Raw genomic sequence first — 19,820 nt, 5'->3', positions numbered from 1 at the left:
TTGGTCTCGGAACGTCTTGTAGTAACCGTTCCCCAGCCCATCCGGTCCCGGGTCTTGTTATGGGGTAGGTGTGTTATGGCGTCACTAATTTCTTGTGCAGTTATAGGGGCTTGCAGGACAATATTGTACTCCTCTGTGATTTGGGGTAGGGTGAATGTCGCTGTGTGCTTGCCGGGGGAGGTTCTCCCTTTTTAGAAGGTCCTGGTGGAACTTTTCCATTACGTCTAATTTCTCCTCATCTGTTGTACATGGCTCCCCCTTACCATTTTTGAGTCGTGCTATGTAATTACGAGCTCTTTGCTTACGTAGCTTAGCTGCTAGAAATCCCAGTTTCTGCAGAATTTCCCCCAGGTCATGCCTCTCGTTTGGGCGTAAAGACCAAAAGGGTATACGCATCTGTAAGTTATTCTCTGCCATCAGCGCCTTTGTGACCGGCTGCATCTTGTGACCGACTGCATCAATCTCCTTTTGTGAAGAGTAATTAGGTCCTGGAATTATTGGACTTGATGTCCTCCTTCATTGGGTACAAAGTCATTGACAGTAGGATGTCTCTTGGTCTTGCTCCAGGGTCTCCTTTCTTGAGGCCCACTCTGTGTACTCGGTCTATGAATATCTGTCTACGATTATGTCTTTCGGTTGCGTGCCGGTGAGGAGGCAGCTGAAGCAATGTTGCATTGTTTCTCCCTGGTCCTTGGCCTCGATCGTTTCGCCCAGGGCTTTGACCCTAATGTTGGATCTTCGGGATCTGTTCTCCAGGTCTTTTACAGAGTTTTGTGTGTCGCTCTGGCGGTCTAGTCGAGGTGGATGCTATTTTGTTTTGAGTCTTCCATAATCTCTGATAGGCCCGCTTTTGTGCTGTCTACTCTGTCCCCCCCCAGTTCTGTAATTTCTTTCCTCACCTCCTGCAGGGTGGACCGCAGTTCTTCCCTTATAGTGCTCAGTTGGTTGTGGAGGGAACCCATCATTCTGCTTTTCATGCTCTTCAAACATTCCTGCAGGTCTTCTTTATTGAGGGCCATGTCTGTGACTTCTGCCGTGTTATCCTTGCAGTCCGCTTGCTCTATGGGTTCCTCACTTGGTTGCTCTTCCAAGCGTAGCTGTCTCCAGCAATGACTCGCCTTTTGATTGTGGTTTTGGCTCTCAGAGGAGTAGTTTAGTCCTTGGCATCCTTTCTTTCGACTCCAGTGGTCGATGGGTGAGTCTGGTTAGCTATCTTCTGGTAAGTGCTGTGTGCCCCTGTCCATGTCTCCTTTCTGGGGCTAAGTGAGGCCTAAGCCTACGCCAGGGGGGCTCCGCTGATGCCTATGGCACTCCTTATTTTTCTTTTACTGTTATTAGTTGATCCTCTGGGGGCCAAGCGTGGGTCTTGCTCAATGTGCCAGTTAATTGGAGGGAGTGGCCCTTGATGGGCTTTTCTATTGCCAGCGCTATTTACATGGGCGTTTGGGAGGCGTGTTGCCTCTGTTACCCCGTGCGCTCCAATAGATCAGTTAGCGGTTTGGGACTTGTTTGCTTGAACCCCTCTGAGGGTGGTCCCCCAGAGCTCCCCTATTTCATGGGTGGGATGCTGGTCCGCTCCGCTATTCACTTCTATGTCCCGGATTCTTTCCGGCTCGCTTGGGCTTAAGGGTGGTCCTCAGTGGTGATCTCCCCCGAGGGGTTCCGCGCTACTTTTGTTTGTGGAGGGACTGGGTTGTTGTCACCACAGCTTGGGCCCTGGTGTGGTGTGCTGTGCACTGTGCTCCTCGGGGGAGGCATGCATTTAAATGTCATGATCGCTGTACCTTGTATGCAGGGCTCCAATGATTACTTCGTTCCGGCCTTCGGACAGCTTCTCTCTGACGATCCCGGGAGAGCTGGATTGGGGTCCGGGGACTGTAGATCTTTTCTCTTGTGTGTCCCATTCAATGCCAGTGTGGGGTGTTGCGTCCTTGCCGCACTTCATGGGGGAAGGGGGGTGCAGCACGCTTCTTTGTTTCTCACTTCCTTGAAAGTGGGGGAGCTGGCGTTACCTCTCTAGGGGGGCGGGGGTCTGCTCACGGTATCGGTTTCTCCCTCAGGTCTCTTTTGGGCCGCACATGATTCCTCCTCCCTGTGTCCCCACTGCGGTCGGGGTTAGCTTGTGTGACGCGGTATCCAGAGGATTCCTTTACATTCCTAGGCGCCCCTCCAACCCCCTCTGGTGTCGGCCTCCGGGGTCGCGGGTTCCATCTCCCTGACCTCCCGCTCTATTCTGGAGGTTCTCCCGGGTTCCTCTGTCTCGTTGATGCAGTTTGGTGATCTGCAGAGCCTTTTGTTCTCATTCTGTGCTGGTGCGGAGTGACCTGCCCCCACTGAGCCTCTCTGTCGGGGGGGGGGGGGTTTGGGGGCACCCGCACCTTTATTTCCCTTCCGTGGTGTCGGGGAGCTGGCATTGCCTTTGCAGAGGGGGTGTGCCTTCAGCGCGTCTAGTCGCAGAGTCAAAGCCTCCTTCGATTTTCTTGGGGCGCGCGCAGTACCCCCATCACTGTCCCTGCACCAGCTCCGTTGGCGGTTACATCAAAGCCCCGGTGTCGTGGTCTCCAGCCGTGGGGGGGGGGGTGCACTGTTGCAGTCGTAGGTATAATATTCCAATCATTTACCATTTCACTTAGTCCCCTTAAACTTATCTTCAAAGTCTATTTTCATTTGTTGCATGTTGCATTAATTTGTCTCTCAAAGCCTTCGTTATCAACTCGCCCCTAAGCACTACTTTGAAAGCGTACCATAAGGAGCTTGTGAATATTTCTGGCGTAGTTATTTTCAAAGAGCCCCCTAATCTTAACTCCTATTCCCTCCTAACTCTTTGAGTTCCGTTCAGAGCCCACACCCTCCATAGGCAAGCGCAGTGACACGGCTGCAGTGTTGTGTGCCGCAGGTGTTTGGCGACAAAGGAGTAGCAGCAGCGATTGAGAGTACGCTGTCTAGCCGTCGACCAGCAGTGACGGGAAAGGGTAACGGCGCGGAGTGAGAGTACACTGCAGTCATCGACCAGCAGTGACCGTAATTTTGTATTTGATGTATATAGCGCCTTATTACAATGCGCTTTCCAATGAACAACAAAAAATACATTAAACATGGAACAGTAGAAGCAATAACGGTAAACGTGTGTCAAACCAGAAAATCAGCATGTAGAACAATTTATATATGAGAAAGGAGAGGTGGGGGGGTGTAGAAGGAAAGAGGGGGAGAGAGTACTGAGTAAAGTTGGTAGGAAGAAGGGAGATTTAGAAGCGAAGGGAAAGATAAAGAGAACACAGATGGGTACAAGGAGGGAAAGAAGGGTGAGAGGTAATGCAAGTAAGCTACGAGGAGTGAGAGCAGCCACTACTGCTCTCTACTGAACTGCCCAGCCTTTTTGCGTACTTCAACTTTTACGCCTGACTTGCCCTTCTCTGCAACCTTAGGCTTTTCCCTTCTTTGCAGTTAGCCGTACATTGTGTTTTCTTACTCCGTCCCTAGTCTGCAGTTGCTAACGGTCATGTTCTAGGTTTCTTCGACATCCAAAGCATCGAATGCAAAAGCCTTGTAATAAAATGCATCGGGGAAAAATACATTTTTTTAAAAAAAATTTGATTGGGGGGGGTAGGGAGTCACTCAACACCCCCTTTTTTTTGTTTTTTTTTTTTTAACCCATTTTAATTTTTTTTAAAAACCTACACCTACAAAAATGCATTTGTTTTTCTATGCTTTTGCATTCAATGAAATCACTGGATTCCCTCTCCCACCTTGAGCGTCCCACCCCTCTGCTGTTCCACTAGGCTCTCGCACTCTCTAGGTTCCCCAGTTCACTGTCGTTTGTTTTTACTGTGTCTCGGCTGTTGCTATATACCACTCTCTAGGTCCCCTTCCACTGTTGCTGTGTCTCGGCTGTTCCACTAGGCACCCTCCCCCCACTCTCTTGGTGTCCATTCCACTGGTCCCTGGTCCCTGCCGTTACTGTGCCTCACTGCCCCTTTTTGTGTTTCCCTGCTGTTGTGTTCCCCTGTGCAACTCCCACTAACTTCCTCCTGTAGGCACTGGTCCCTCTCCGTCAGTTCAAGAGGGATATCCTGGTCTCCAACCCAGGCCCCCCCTACCGCTGATAACTAAATCAGTGTTTTAGACAAAGGATTCTCACCAACATCCTTTGTCGTTTCCTCTTCCTATGGACCCCTCATATCTCTCCTCTCACCTCCTCGCCCATTAATGGTGGCACCAGGTAGGAGGCCCTCTCTGCCTGCTTCCATTCCCCCAAAACCATCATTGTTTATCTGGGTGGGACGGTCTTGGTCCAGAGCCCTCAGCCCAATCTCTTCATTTTCGATAGGCGCTTCCTGCAACTTATCTAACACCTCTCTTGGCTCTTTTGCCACCTGCGTCGCCTCTCTGGCTCCTACCTTCTCTTCTCGGACCCCTATCCCTCCTCCTTTTACTGCCTCTGCGCACTCTAGGGCCTCCTCTACAACTACTGCTGGGTGTACCTCCCTCCTGTACGCCACCCCGGCAGTCTTTCAAATGTGGCACCCTGCTCCACGTCGCTACTCTCAACTCTAGCTCTGCTGTCAAACGCTCATCTGACATCTGCCTGCCTCCTTGAAGACCTTGACCTAGATGTCCTTGCTCTCAACGAGACCTGGTTTATGGCCAGCTCTGTCACAAGTTTTGACACCCTCCTCCCGGAGGGCTGCAAGATCCTCTCTGAGCCCAGAACCTACCGGGCATGAGGTGGCGTGGCCCTGTTCTTTCTAGACTGGGTTCCTGCTTCTGTCATTCCTACGCAGGCGTACTCCTCCTTCGAATGCCTGATCTGCAGGCTTTCTATCTCTCCTGGCCTCTCGCTGACTGTGGCCACCATCTACAGGCTACTGGCCAGGTTGCCCTCCTCCTCTGAGGGGGCTGACCTTGCTTCTTCCTCTCAACGTCTTCTCCTCCGAGACCTTGACCTGATTGCTTCTAATCCTCCTTTGGTCTCTTCCGCAATATATATCTCGCTCTCTCGTGCTGTGCCCTTTCCTCTCTCCTGAAACCTGTCCCTCAGGCAAAGCGTACTTACCATCTTGGACATTCGGCCCATGAAGCGTGTGTCAGTGAATGCCTTTGCCTCTGCATTTTCTACTCCTGCTGCTCATACAGCCCTCTCTAACCTGCATCTTTCTATCTCCAACACGCTGGGCATCCTTGCCCCTGTCATGAGAATCTGTCTGAAGCCTACCTATGACTCTGACCTTGGTTCCCTGAAACGCAAGTGCAGGGTGGCTAAGTGGAACTTGCAGGTTCCGGGCACATCCTCAAAAAAACGGAATTGTACAAAAATGTCAACCTGGGAATTGCGATGGCTGAAAATGACTTTTTATTTATTTTTTGTAGTTTCTTTAACTCTCCCTTACACCACATATATGTATATTTGCGGCGGGGGTTAGAGTATAATATTAATATGGGGGACTGCGGGGGTCTCCCCCCCCCCCCCCCATATATATGTGGTGTAAGGGTTAAAAAAAAAAGTCATCCCTTTCAGCCGTCGCAATAATCGCATAGATACCAAAAAAAAGAAAACTGCCCCGACTCCTGCTCCAAGGCAAAACAGACTCTGTCCTGTCCAAGAAGAGTGGTCCACATCCCAACATGCCGAGCTTTTTAAATTCTGCAAGGAGCTGGCCAATCCTTCTGCAGTCTCCACCTCTCCTGTTCCCTCCCAGACCGTATGTACGGCTCTGGCTTCTCACTTCACCACTAAAACTCTCCTCTCCCTCTATCTGTATCTCTATCGGCCCCCATCTGGCTTCCTCTTCCTCTCCGCCTCCTTTATTCACTTTCTCTCTGACACCTGACGACGTTTCTAGACAAGTCCGATCTATGAAAGTGTCATGCATAAAAGTGTCGTCCAAACAGATGTTCCCCCCTGCACTTCCAGAACCATAAGGACCACATTGACACTCTCGCTCCAGCCTTCTGCAGTCACCCTTTCATCTTCTGCCGAACCTACCTGTCCGGCAAACTAACACCCAGTCTCCATCGCTCCCTTTCCTAGCAAACTTCTGGAAAAGCTGGCCATCTCCCAGCCTACTCTCCACACTGAATCGATTGGTTGTCTCCATAACCTTCAGAGCAGCAAGAGGCATGTAGACTGCTCTCCTGAATACCCGTGAAAATATGCTCTCTAATCTTGACTCCATGTTTAACAGTGGTGGTGGTTATTATTTTCCCAACATGCAGTTTGTTTTTATGCTAAGCAACTAGCATCCTCTATTTAGGGCATGCACATTATTCTACAATTACCTCTGCACCATCTGTTACTGCCCACCCACTGACATTCTGACCCCCTTTTAATAATGTGTAATAAGGGAAAAGAAAAAAACACTTTGGACTACTTACAGAAGACGGCGAAAGCCTCTGCTTCAGAGTAAGCTGCCACAACAGTAAATGAAATGAAACATAAAAATGATCTGTGGTCAGCCCAGCAAAAACGCATCCAAACGTTCTTGCAGCTATCTGCAAGCCATTCCCTTCTGGGGCAGATGAATGGTACATACCCTTGATCTGCCACCAAGTAAGACTGAACTGCACACTGTAAATACTGCATGCCTGATGGGGAAATGCAGATGAGGGCAAGGGGCATGTTTAAACTCCCACCACCCAGAACATACTTTTCCAGATGGCATAGGGGCTATTGCTGCCCCCCGGGGTTGGCAAAATGGTGGCCCAAACCTCCCAATTTTTTTTAAATTTTTTTTATTTTATTGTAAAACTTCAACTTGATATTTCATATCATGTTTTTGTTACATTTCCAAAAGAAAGAAAATTCTGATTCTTCTGTCTCCTCCTTTACTAGTCTTAGTTAAATTTGACAATAGATGTTGTACTTTGGGGTAACATAGTTATCAAAAGGACAACCACCGAAAAGGCAGATCTTTCAGATATTGACGTCCTTCAGTTGGGTGCTGGCTTTAAGGCTTCATCAAAAAAGTTGATGAGGTTGCATGAGAGCTTGACATTATGCCCTGCGATTGCATTATCCCACCAATCGTCGGGTTCCTCAGATTGTGTTTTGAATTCATTTAGATGCACCTCACGGAGATCTGTCAACATTGGGCAGAATATAGCTAGGTGTTTTAGAGATTCAACTTCTGTGGTCTTGCAAAATCGGCAGTAGTTATTTGTTGTTTCTTTGTTCTTTTGCCTCCAGAGCAACTCATTAGTATTTAAAGCGTTCAGTCGCAGCTTTAAGAATTGTGCCCTGTGGTGGCGAGACGGACAGTTCGTGAGATATTGTGGTTGACGATTCAGTTTAACTTGACTTTTGGAAGTGGGCAGGGTTGATTTAAGGGCTAAGCGGGTGTTGTAGGTTGTGATCCAATCCCATTCCGCCAGCTTCTTTTTGGCATGTTGTGGGCGTTTGACAAGCTCTTCCTCTGATATTCCTGCGTCAGCCATGATATAATTTAGTTTGCGCTTCCATGTGTGAATAAGGACATTGTCGGTGGAATCCAGCCCAGGCTTAAAGATGTTATATGCCTGGATGGTGGAGCTGAGTAGTATTTTACGCAGAGTAGATAAAGATTTCCAAACAATTGTCATATACATGGAATTCAAAGCTAACTCATATCTCAACGCTGACATGGAGATATGATTCGGAAGCCTTAGGACGCGTCTCCAAAACTTTCCCTCCAGTTGGCACCATAAGTTGTAGTTGATATTCAAGGCTGCTTCGCCGCCGAAAGTGATAGTAGGAATTACTTTTTGAAGATAAAACATTACTACAGGAGTGATAGAAAATTTCCCGTATTCAGTGTTTATTTTGGCAGCTTGAAGACTCAGGATCTTTATTTTGACCATCAAATCAGTGGTCCATGCATCTTCGCACACCGAGTCGTTTACTATTACTCCAAGTCAGCGGATGGACTTGACAACATTTAGCACTTTTTTTTCTATGTGCCATTGGAAAGACCTGTCTTTTTTTGACCTGCCTTGGCCGATGCACATGATTTTTGTTTTCTCTGCATTTAGATAGAGCTCGTTAACGGATAAGAACTCATGCAGGCGAAGTAGAAGATGTTGAAGGCCAATTTGGGTTTGATCAACCAACACTATGTCGTTAGCATAAACCAGATGATTGATGAAGATTCCGTTTAACTTAGGTGGAAAACAATGGACAGATTTTAGCCAGTCGGGTAAGTCAGCTATAAAGAGTTTGAAAAGGTCTGCTGCGAGGGGGCAGCCTTGTTTGACGCCTTTAAATGTTCTTATTGGATCTGTAAGATCGCCTTGTGAATTGACTCTGACTTGGATGGACGTGTTGGAGTGCAAGGCGATGATGGGCTCTAACAAATGCTCTGGACAGTGCCACAGACGTAGTTTGGCCCATAGTTTGGACCTGTTTATGGCGTCAAATGCTTGTCGAAGATCGACAAACGCCAGGAAGATTCTTTTTTTCGCCTCCATCGCTGACAACTTTAAGAATGATAATATTGTCAGATTCACATCAGTCCCCACATTTTTCGTGAACCCTGTTTGGTGACAGTCAAGTTTTCCTGTTGCGATTGCCCAATTCACCAGCTGTTGTCGCAAAAAGGAGCCGAATATTTTCCCAATAGTATCTAGGAGGGCAATCGGGCGATAGTTAGTAGGATCGGCTCGACATCCCTTCTTATATATCGGGACTACATAGGGAGGAAGGCAGTTTCTTGCAACTTGTAATCTTACAAAATAGCTCGTAGATAAATTTCGCCCAATGTGTGCTATGTTTTTTGAGCATGAGGTTTGATATTTGGTCCGGACCAGCAGCTCTTGAATTTTTCAGCTTGGAGATTGCATGTTCAATCTCTTTGCAAGAAGGTATAATGACCCAAGTAGAGAGTGTCACATCAGGCTGCGGGGGATCTTCAGGCTCAGATTTTTCGTACATTTTGGTGAAGTATTCGCGCCATTTGTCGCTGGTGATTTCGTTAGATATTGCTGGGGATGATTTGGCGCAGCGCTTATTCAGGATGGCCCAGATTTCACGGGTATTTTTCTGTACAAGGAATTTTAACATCGTTTCTGCTCGACCTTGATCGATGATGGTTGAGTGTGATCTTAGCCAATTTCGATAATCTTGTCGTCGGTTCTTGATCTTCATTGCCTTACAACATGGCTTGCACGGCTCTTTTAATTTGCCTGAGATCTTTCCTTAGTAGTTTTTTTGCCAGTGCAATTTCAGAACTATATAAATGTTTCGGCAGTGATCCGAACGATCTTGAATTGGAAATTATTTGTGTGTGGTCCATTAGCAGATGTGTGTATTCTACTGTCTCGAATTTGTTTACGCTATGGCATAAATTGACGATGGCAGAGCCATTGATTACTAGTCGATTTCCTGCTGCATTTGTTTGTAATTGAAAAGAGTATTTGTCTGGTGTTTTACAGAGTTCTTCATGCCAAACAAGCCGCAGCAGGTTATGATCGCTAGATGACATCGGCTGCACTTTAAGGGAAGAGGCCTTGTGGAATAGATCAGCCGAGGCCCAGATATAGTCGAGGGTATTTGTTCGGGCCATGCTATGCCACGTCGGATTTGCAGGAGAGTCGCCCTTTGTAGTTCCGTTTAGCATCTGGCAATTGCGTTCCAAAAGCTCCTTTGACCAAGTTTGACCTCGCTGAGCTACTTCAAGATCCGGAAGTCGAACATTTTTTTTAGTGAGTGGATCATATTTAAACCAACTGCAGTTGAGGTCGCCGCAGATGAGTACTGAAACGTTGTTGTGTTCTACAAAGGTGTGATCTATTTCATTCAATACTGACTGAATGAAAGATGTTGATGATATCATGGCGGGATTCCAGTATCCATTTATTATTAGAAGATTGGAAATGGTTGCTTTTAATGAGAGTTTGATCAAGGTGCTTTGCACGAATGGGTTAGGGTTCGTGGAGACAACGAGCGACCACCAGTTCTGGATTTTCAGAAGTGTTAACAGGCCCGCAAATGGTCGACCGTTTGGGTTCTTTCTGGCTGGATTTATCAGCGTAATGAATCCATCACGAGTCGGGGGATCTCGTAGCCACGTTTCCTGTAGACATATCGCAAAGACATTCACCAGAGATTCTTGAAAAGTGTTAAACAGATGCGTGAATCCTCTCGTGTTCCATGACAGTAGGATTAGTTCTTGTTTTTTGACGTTGGCGCATTATTTGCGTGGTCCATTTGGGAATCGTTTTGCGTTGTTGGTTCTCCGTTCAAATGATTGATGCGTGGCAGCGTCTAAAATGTCGGGTGATGAGACTAAAGATTGGCGCAGGGCCTGACGCCTGGCGGTTTAGTGACTAGCTTCATGGTCACGATTTGCCTTGGAAAATGAAGCGCTTCTCATAGTAAGAGGTTCAAGGGTGAGGTCGAATCCGTAAAACAGGAGATCTTCGTATGCTTGGAGTAGCATGTTTTTTACCGCCGTTGATGAAATGTGGAGAATCACTTGGTCGGAAGACGCATCTGTTATATATTCCACAATTTTGATGTCGTCTGATGAGATGGCTCGCAGTGGTGGTATACATGCGAACAGTTTTAGAATGTTTCCTCGTTTTAGGTTAACTTCGTTGCCATCTGAGTGGATGTTTTGGAGACGGAGTTTCCACTTGCTAGTTTGAGACTCAAAGTTGGCGGGACCGGGGGCACGCTGAACTGAAGGCAAGCACAATTTTAGCTGATTTGACGTGTGTTTGGGATATAGCCTACAGCTTAATGGTTGCTGTGCTTTCCTCTTTGTTGAGGGTGAGATTTGTAGAGCATTGGGCCTTGGTTGTACGATCTTCGAAATTTTATTTTCCTCTAGCTTCTCTCTCATTGATGGCCCAGTTGATATTACAGCTGGAGTTACAAGAGAAGCATTGATGGAATTCTCAAGATCAGCTGAATAAGTCGATAGATCACATAGGTCAACAGAAGAATCTTGAGAACCATTTCCAGTGGAAACGTCATTGGAGGCTATGCGCCGCCGTTTTGTTGAGGTCTTTGAGGGACTCAGTCTAGCGCCTATGGATCTTGCTGTTGCATTGTTTGTAGGTTTTGTTAAAGTCGTTGTATGAACATGCCGAGTGAACAGGCTTGTCTTCTTGGGGGTTGTTAGGTTCCTTATAAATTTTTTTTTTTTGATTTGTTGTTGTTTTTGTTTAGGTTGTGTGCTTTTTTTGTTAGGGAGCTCTGTCTGCTGTCCGGCAGGCTTTTTCGAATTAGTTTCAACACTTTTAGTGATTGTTTTTGCTGGCCCTTTGAATATATTAAATGAGTTCACTAATGTGGAGATTTGTGCCGGTACAAGTCCTTGTGACGAGATTTCTTTTGTTGTGTGACTGCTTGTTTGCAGGACTGATCCCTGGTTTGTCAAGTTTGAGACCGGAATGTTATGGGAGAGAGCCGGATTTCTCATTGTTGGATCAGACTGCGGTGGTTCTTTCCCAAATGTCGCAAATGCGGTCGATACTTGAGAATGGGGGGATCTTGATGAATTTTCATGTTTCTTGCGTGGATCTGAGGAGGCAGAGATTGTGTTTTTTCGCATCCATTTCACGGCGTCCAACAGGCCTTCCATTAAGGAATCGTTTTGACAGTGGTGACGAGCAGCGAGATCGCTCAACCTGTCTTGCCATCGCACCGCATTTTTAGCATTTGACGTCATTTGGGCTTGAAGGAAGCACGAAAAGTGTTCAAGTTTATCGAGTTTTGCCGTTAGGTTGGAAATGGCTGCGCCTTGGTCACTTATTGATCCAATCAATGATTCAAAAATTTTTGTAAATGGAGCTAAGGCAACGGCCGAGGCTGCTAAGACGTTGTTGTGTATCTGAGAAAGCGCTTCGGGTGATATGCCAAATGATTGAGGTACAGAGTCATGAAGGGACAAGGAGCGAATTGTCCAAGTTGTAGTGTGGATTAAAAGTGGTAGATAATTTTGCAGAAATCGTCGGATGGACTTCTTCGCCAAGCTGAGATGGCCTTGGGTGTGGAGTACTTGCATTTAGCGTTGTGTTTTCACAAACAGGGGGTATGATGGGAGTGCGTTTTGCTTTAAGCTCGGCAACTCTTTGTAGACGACTAGCACGAGCAATCGCACTCCGATCGCATGGAATAGGGGGTGGATTGAGTGCCGGTGCCGGTAGCTGAGGGGTGCTAAATGGCTGAACGTCGCTAAGCTGGTCATTTGCACTCGAAATGGAAGAGCGGCCAACGTCTGGAGCTTGGCATGCCAAAGCGCTTTCGTTGTCGAGTTCGGTGCGTTCAAAGGTTGCTCCTGGAGCAATATGACTAGTTATTTTTAAAGTGTGAGGATCCATTTGGGAATCAGTTGGCTTAGTTGTGGCCAAGAGACGTGAGATATTAGCAGGGGCCATCATAGAATTTTCGGTGCTGGCCAGTGTGCTCTTGGAGCTACACAACTGCACCGGAAGGTGACAAATGCTTCTCTTCTGTAATAGAGTGTCATTGGCTATGGGGCGACAAGTCAGCCTCACAGTTGGCATAGAAGGTCGTTTGTTATTCAAAATTTGTTTGGGAAGTAAATCATTCATCCCACAGTTTCCCGACTCAAGATTCGGGATAGTTAACAGTTCTTCATCGGTCACTAAATGCGACAAGAGACCTTTTGTCTGAAGAGAGACTAGCAGCATTCATGAAGTTATTGGTTTGATGGGATGTAGATGCAATTATAGCCGGTCGCGTCGTTCGTAATGTATCAGATGTCTTAATATTGAACTGAGGCGCCGGAATGTCGCCTAAAGCGATCACTAAGTTCGGTGAGACCACTTTGCTCACTCTGTTTGCTGATGTGTCTGTTTCGTTGATGGGTGAGATTTCATCGTTAGGGGCTGAATTACATTCCAAATTGGTGTTGAAGAGTCTCGATGGATCGGAATTATCTGCCTGTGTTGCAAAGGCATGGAATGGAACTGTGAGCAATGCTGGTGGAGTTAAAGCATCAGATTGCGCGCATTGCTCTTCGAGAGTCAACAAGACTAAAGACTTTGGAGAGCTGCTAGCTTCTGTTGGTAGTAACTCATTTGTGGCCATGAGTGCACATCCAGTAGCTTTGCTTACCTTTGGGCCGACTGCTGCTTTCATCATGGACCAAGGATTTGTAGAGCGTCGTTGCTGTAAGCATTTTTTTCGGGTCTGAGGGCCGTCTGCCGAAAGAGTCATTGTTTTTGTGACGGCTCGGCAACTGTACGTAGAATGAGGCCACCAGTGCCTAACAGTCGCTTAACAGTCGCTGGGCTTTACTCCTGACGGGCTTAACACCGCAAGGGTGGTAGCCTCTGTCCTTTAAAGGCCGGCCCGAGTCACATGATCGGGTCACGTGTCTATGATGCCACGCCTCCTCCAGGAAGCGTGGTGAAGCAGCGTTCACAGCAGGAGCAGGGAGCAGCAGAGGACTTCAAAGTGCTTTCTGTGGTAAGTTCCACGCACTGAGCGGGCGGCAGCCTCTGTCCTTTAAAGGCCGGCCCGAGTCACATGATCGGGTCACGTGTCTATGATGCCACGCCTCCTCCAGGAAGCGTGGTGAAGCAGCGTTCACAGCAGGAGCAGGGAGCAGCAGAGGTCTTCAAAGTGCTTTCTGTGGTAAGTTCCACGCACTGAGCGGGCGGCAGCCTCTGTCCTTTGAAGGCCGGCCCGAGTCACATGATCGGGTCACGTGTCTATGATGCCACGCCTCCTCCAGGAAGCGTGGTGAAGCAGCGTTCACAGCAGGAGCAGGGAGCAGCAGAGGACTTCAAAGTGCTCTCTGTGGTAAGTTCCACCTCCCAATTACCCTCTAGGGGAACAGCAATGTTTTGTCGCCATGGGGGGTCATTTGGTGGCCAGACAATATAATTGTGGCCCAGTCCACTGAAATCCACCCCCCCCCCCCCCCCATTCCTCCAGCCTCATTGGAAAAGTGTCTTGCCGGAGCTCTGTTCCACATCGGTAAGCACCCCCCCCCACTCCCACCCGAAGCACTAACAATCCAAGCCCAGTCCTGGACAATTCGCCCGCTCTATATAATGTACAATGAGGAAAAAAGCGGATTCTGTACTAATTACATAATCGAGGAGATCTTCAACCGCAAATACCCCCATATGTATGTGCACCAAACCTGTAAATGAAACATAATTATATGTGGTCCGCCCAGCAAAAACAAATCGATACCATAATTCTCCAATCTTCGCTCACCAGCTCAAGCTCAAACAAAGAAACATGTCTTATGCTTTTCACCGGTTTTACTGTCAGGGTGATTATTGTGACGCAGGAAATGAGCACCATAGCAAGCGTGCATTGCATGTTCTGATGGAAAGAACGTTTGCATTACTAGCACACACGTTACTGACTAACCCCTCCCCATTCAACAGCGCAACCACATGGAACAGTTTGCATCATGCTTTGCACAAGCATGAGCCCTAAAGTTCCATGTGTTTGCGTTGCTAACTAACGGGTAGTCACAAAGGAGTACAGTAATAAAAACGTTAATTCCTTCAGAACATGCAATGCACACTTGCTATGGTGCTCATTTCCTCTGAATACTGTACACAGGAAATGAGCACCCTACCAAGCGTGCATTGCATGCTCAGAAAAACTAAACGGTTACATTTCGATCACTGAGATGTTTGATAAATTGGGGGTCATTCTTTCCCTTCACTTAAATGGGCTCTGATCCGCTCCGTCAAAGTATTTTGCCCCACCTTGCCAGCACACAATATATACACCTACCCAATCATCCCCACCTACCCCACAGTAAAAGCACTGAAAACCACACACACACACAAATGCACCTTCCTAGGGGCAGATTATACTGCCAATCTGCCCTGAGTGAGGGCAGCATCGGTTGCTCCATCCATTTTTGGTCTGGAGTTGGAGAGGACTGCTTCTTATACTAAGCGCCCCACCTCAAAAAAAAGGAATCGTTGGTAATCTAGTGGCCCACCAGTGCACTTTGTTATGCAGATAGCTGGCATCCTTTATTTGCCTGCCCACATACTCCTCACATAACAAATAAAAAAAAAAAATAAAAAAAAGAACTACTCCATTCCTCTTACCTCCCCCACCATCAGTGAAAGCACTGTCCAATCACCCATAAAAAGAGACCCCACATTTGGTGCCTGAGGTGGAAGAGGTATTCTCTCCCCCCCTCCCAACCTCTCCAAAAAACATAGCTCTGGTGCTCTAGTGCCACCCCCACCCCATCCCAATCCAAACATTTTAAGGGGGCAACATAATTAAAAAAAAGGAACAATATTCCCCTTCCTAAGGCAGGTTGGCAGATTACACTGCCAATCTGCCTCCAGAGAGGGCAAAATGACATGCCCCATCCATTTGGGGCACGAGGAGGAGGAGAGGGCCACCCTCCAAAAAACACATCCCTGGTGGTCTAGCCACTCCCCACCCCCATGTGAAATTCTTACAATTGCCAGTATTAAACAAAAGCTACCAAAAAAAAAATGTTGCCCCATCGTGGGGGCAGATTACACTTGGTGGGAGGGAGAGGACCGCTTATAAACAAAGCAGCCCCCAAGCCCCTACAAATTAAGCATCCCTGGTGATCTAGTGGGGTTGCTGGATGCGCCTCGAGTTATCTGTGCCCAGCAATACTTGTTGGTAGGTGTTGTTGTAAAGGGAAACTTTCCAACGACACCTCTCTGCGTGACACTGAGGAGAGAAGGCTACCGTTTGGCTTTAGTGAGTGAAATTACATTCCGTGTCACGTTGGCATGCATTACACACGCTAACGTGACACTGAAGAAAATCCAACCCCCGTGAGGAACCTCCTCCTCGCATATCCCTGAGTTTGCAGCTATCGCACAAACTGAAGTGCTTAAAAGGACGAGCTATCTCGTCCTCTGTACTCCAAAGGTAGTGCTGAGGATGAGATAGCTTGTCCTTCGCACTAATGTGGTTTATGAAGAATGGTGTGGCAACTTTGTTTACTGAAGGTCAATGTAAAAAGAAACGCATGTGGAGAATGAAAAATGTCTGTTTAACCTTTTGATCTTTGATCTTTTATTTAACTGCGACGAGTCGGAGCGGGAGGGAAGGCGAGTCCTATGCGCATGGGAAGCCAAACCTCATCACATCACGCCACGTGGAGATTGAGTCAAGGCAGAAAAGGTAGTAGTACCTGGTAGTGGTGCATCTACCCATGCAGAGTGGTGCAAAGAATGGTGCAGAGACTACCGCGATGGAAGTCAGTGTAACTCCTGATTGTAAGCGTCTCCGAACGGCAGACACCCGATGAAGAACAAAGATCTGAGGAGTGAAGAAAGTACCTGAGCCCTGCAACCATACCCCCACCCCTGTATAACGAGAGGTACTGGGGGAGGCTGCAGTGGCATCATTATACGCGGTAGGAAATGTGTCCCAGAACCAAGGACGAAATAGTAAGCATAAAGCTGAATGATGGGAAATAACAAGGGGACGGTCAGGGTCACTCGAAGAGCGAAACATATCTTGAGGACGAAAAAGCATTCATGAACCCAGTTAATGTGGTATAGGCGCAATCCATACGTTTTGCACAGCCCAGGTGGGGAGCCAACAGAGACTGGAAACTAGAACCCTGGGATGAAGAGCAGTTGCCCTATATCTTCAAAGTTGAAGCCTGGAGAAAATGCTACCCTAAATGCATAATGAGAAAAGCGAGATAAAGCTCACAAGTGAACAAGATAAAAGGATACAGGTAGTATAGCTCGGTGGTAACGCGCTCATCTTGGAAACAAGACGCAGAGCAACAAAGGTTTGAATCACGGGCCTGTGCTTAGAAACCTCTTCGGTATTAAGTGTTATAAAAAAAACAGTGGTTGTATTATAAAAGGACAGACTGCCTGAGAGGGACAACCCTTGGCAAGAGAAGCAAAAAAGTGAATCGAGGCAACCATCATTTAGGAAGACTGAGAGATTCGAGTGTTAGGAACAATTGGAAGTAAAAGTATTCCAAAGATGGGACCACAGAAAGCACAAAATCCGAGTTATTTTCTATCAAAGGAGACTACGCTACACGCTGTATGTGCCAGGAAGGTACATGGGTATAAAGAGGCCTGTCAAAAGGGAAGACGAGGAGACCTTCTATTGGCCTATTTACCTTATTTATGATTAGCGGTAGGGTCATGTAGAGCTAGTTTGGACGGAGGGCATATTTACTTTGGGCTTCTGACATCGGAGGAGCCGGTCAAGTGGCACAACGAGTAGAGCGCTCGCTTTGACATTGGTGCAGAGTCTGCTAACGCAGGTTCGAATCCCGGCGGGGCCAAACTCAGCCTTTCATCCTTCCGAGGTCGATAAATGAGCACCACACACCGTGGGTAATAATAAGCAGCGCTCAGATACCTGAGGGTTCGTAGCGCTATATAAATGCCAAATTATTATTATTATATTATTACTTGTAGGGTATTCCCTCTAGCTTTAGGGCGAGGTGAGCATTTATTTTTTAAATTTCGATTAAAAAGAGAGAGAATGTCCTCAACATGTCTGACTCCTTCCGACCTACCACAATGCTCCAAGCAATTTCCAGGCTTAGAGTATCTGTGTACAATGCCTCATATAAACCATTGCAAGTTAATGAAATGTAAGCATAATTTGCAACCCTCGGGTATTCCTGCGTCTTCCTTTACAACTTGCTTGTATATAGATGCATTCCATGTTATTTGGGGGGACGGGGAGGGTCCAATTCTCCTGGAACACAAAGCTGCTCAACTCAATCAAATCTATACAATTGAGTTCTTTCATTCTGTTTTTCAGCCTTCAATCATCCAGAAATATATGCTCAGGCCACCCAAACCTTGCTCTTGGTCTAGTCCAAAGTGCACAGGAGAAGGTGCTGGATAGTCCTACAATTTCTCTATTTAGCTGCGTCAAATACCAGAACACTCTAGTGCCTTCTCCGATGCCCCAGAGTTTAGTGATATATGTTAGCCCTGATGATTTATTTACGGTATTGCCAATTCTCCAGGGGGAAACTGTGATTTGCCATATGTTTGGCAGTGTCCTTCCTCAGGTGTGTGCCATTAGTACTGTAAGTGGGAAAAATGTGATGGAATCAAGTTTCCACTTTTGCTGCAAAACCTGCATCACGTTTACCCTATGAGGTTGCATATATTCTAGTTCACAAACTCTCCTGCTACACCCACTGCAGTACATAGGATCAGAGAGGATTCTCAAGATGGGGATAGCCTTGTTCGAGATTTCGGTAATTCCTTGCTTGTCCGAGAGAATATGAGACCACGTTTTTGGATACGTTTTTTGCTACCATGAAAGGAACTCGTAAATGTGCTGATCCAATTTTCTTCAGCCTTCAAGTAAATCATATTTTTGGTCAAAGGACACTAGACTTGCCCATACGGCTCACAATAAAGGAATGTAATGAGTAAATGTGCCGGAAATGTTTTGAAATGCCACAGAGTCTAAAATGCAGTATTTTAGTCTGACAAGGACATGTCAATTTCTGATATCCAGTGGCCCACAGCTCCATATAGTATTTGTATGTAACAATTCCCTTTGTGAGATTGCTTTCAGTCTGGAGGCTCAATAATGGTATTAGAAATGGACTTCTGTAAGTTTGGTAGCGACCTAGAACTATTTTAAGCAAGCATAAAAGCTGCAAAATGTACTTATTTGTGCTACAATTGTTAATTTGTCTTGCTTCAAAATTTGGAAATCTATACCACAATATCCAGGGGGGAAGGTGGGGCGTTTTGAGTGATCTTGATGAGTTTCATTTGAGTATCTTTTGGAATCAATCCTGCGTTAATTTTTTCCCTTTTCCTTTTTTATTTTTTCCTTTCTTTTTCTTTCCCTTTTTGAATTTGATTATTGAGCTCTAGTCTAGGTGGGAAGGTGTATCTGGAGCTGAAATAGAACCCTTAATTAAATCACAAAAAAGGGGTGCTTGTGTCGATAGCCTTCTGGTCACGATTTTCCACGATTGTTTTCCTTAGAAGAACCCAATGGGGCCACTAGCCCAGGTAACTTCTGACATCTCAAACAAGTTTCTGATTTCTGCTCCTCGTCCCATCGGAATAAAGGTTGTTGCTGTTTAAAGTTTTTTTTCCTTCCATCATTTGGCATTTTGGCATTGAACTTCTTTCCGCCAAACCCTGCCCCCCAACCCTCCCCCCATAGTTCCACTGCCTCATATGTATTTCCACTGGTGCTATTTGCCACAACAGGGGCTGAGTAAAGATGATTTTCTTAGATTGCAATAGACTGGTGCACATACAGTCGGAAAGCAGGTTACCCGGATCCTCCTTTGCGAGTGTATCATCAGCTACACACTACAGCGCTACACGGCTATAACCGTGCTCACGCTGTACCTTATTCTAATCTTTTTGAGCCTGCCAAGAGCAATACGATAATGAATAGTCTGTAATATATAGTGCAATTTGCACATTTTCTTGCAAAGGCCCCACGTATGCCACTCTCGCCATGCTCGTTATAGGCTGGGTTCCTTGGTACCGGCGAAGTCCCCGTGCAGGCTTCCAAACGTGTGTACGCTCTAACCAGCGCTCCTTATGAAGCTGTGGCTCCTTTCCGAGAGCCTGAGACCGCTTCATTTTCCATAGTTTTCTTGCGATTTTGTTCATTCTGTGCACTGGGATAAATGTCCTTCCAACTGTATTGGAAACCTAGATTGGTACTCATGTCCTGCTTTCCTTTTAATTGATTATCAATGGAGCCCCATTGTTAACGTCCAATGGAGCTCAGTCAGATCCAATGTGTCTGCTTTATTTTATCACTGCTTGCCACATATCCAGACAGTCCCTACTCGCATAATATGACTGCTCTTCTTGCCCCCTCAGTGATTACGTGTGTGCTTTACTGTTTCGTCTCCATCCTCTTT

At 46.7% G+C, this 19,820-nt stretch overlaps 1 protein-coding gene across 3 annotated transcripts in view; it reads left to right on the top strand.

Moving 5' to 3' along the window:
• The window catches only part of LOC138566520 (eukaryotic translation initiation factor 4E type 2-like), a 247,557-nt gene that overhangs the window by 27,986 nt on the left and 199,751 nt on the right, over positions 1 to 19,820 (top strand). The window lies entirely within an intron of this gene.

Source organism: Ambystoma mexicanum, chromosome 1p (genome assembly GCF_040938575.1).
Source record: "Ambystoma mexicanum isolate Mex_15411 chromosome 1p, UKY_AmexF1_1, whole genome shotgun sequence".
Lineage (NCBI taxonomy): Eukaryota > Metazoa > Chordata > Amphibia > Caudata > Ambystomatidae > Ambystoma > Ambystoma mexicanum.
The sequence above is the reverse complement of the archived record's forward strand: the minus strand, read 5'-3'. Positions and strand labels throughout refer to the sequence as shown.